Source organism: Penaeus monodon, chromosome 19, assembly GCF_015228065.2.
Source record: "Penaeus monodon isolate SGIC_2016 chromosome 19, NSTDA_Pmon_1, whole genome shotgun sequence".
NCBI classification, from domain to species: Eukaryota; Metazoa; Arthropoda; class Malacostraca; order Decapoda; family Penaeidae; genus Penaeus; species Penaeus monodon.
Window position 1 is genome coordinate 40,033,044 of NC_051404.1, and position 258 is coordinate 40,033,301.

At 30.2% G+C, this 258-nt stretch overlaps 1 protein-coding gene across 1 annotated transcript in view; it reads right to left on the reverse strand.

Annotated features, from left to right (window-relative positions):
• Positions 1 to 258, reverse strand: part of LOC119585232 — an 8,028-nt gene that overhangs the window by 404 nt on the left and 7,366 nt on the right. The gene's annotated exons all lie outside the window — the stretch shown is intronic.

A 258-nucleotide genomic window follows, 5' to 3' on the forward strand; every position in this document is an offset into this window, starting at 1 on the left:
TTTTCTTTTATCATAAACAAAGCCCACTAAGTTTCCACAAGGACATTTAACAGCCAAGCTTTTCCATTAACACATTAGAATGTTACTTAAAGAGTCCACTTGCTCTAGATGAATAAGTGTATAAATAAGGGATTTCCAAAGAAAAGTTGTTATCTCACAATATATTTCAAAATATTTCCCGGATTCATTAATCATACTGACACTAATAGAGCAAATATTATCTAATCTTGTGAATTATTCACCATCATGCTTTTATGC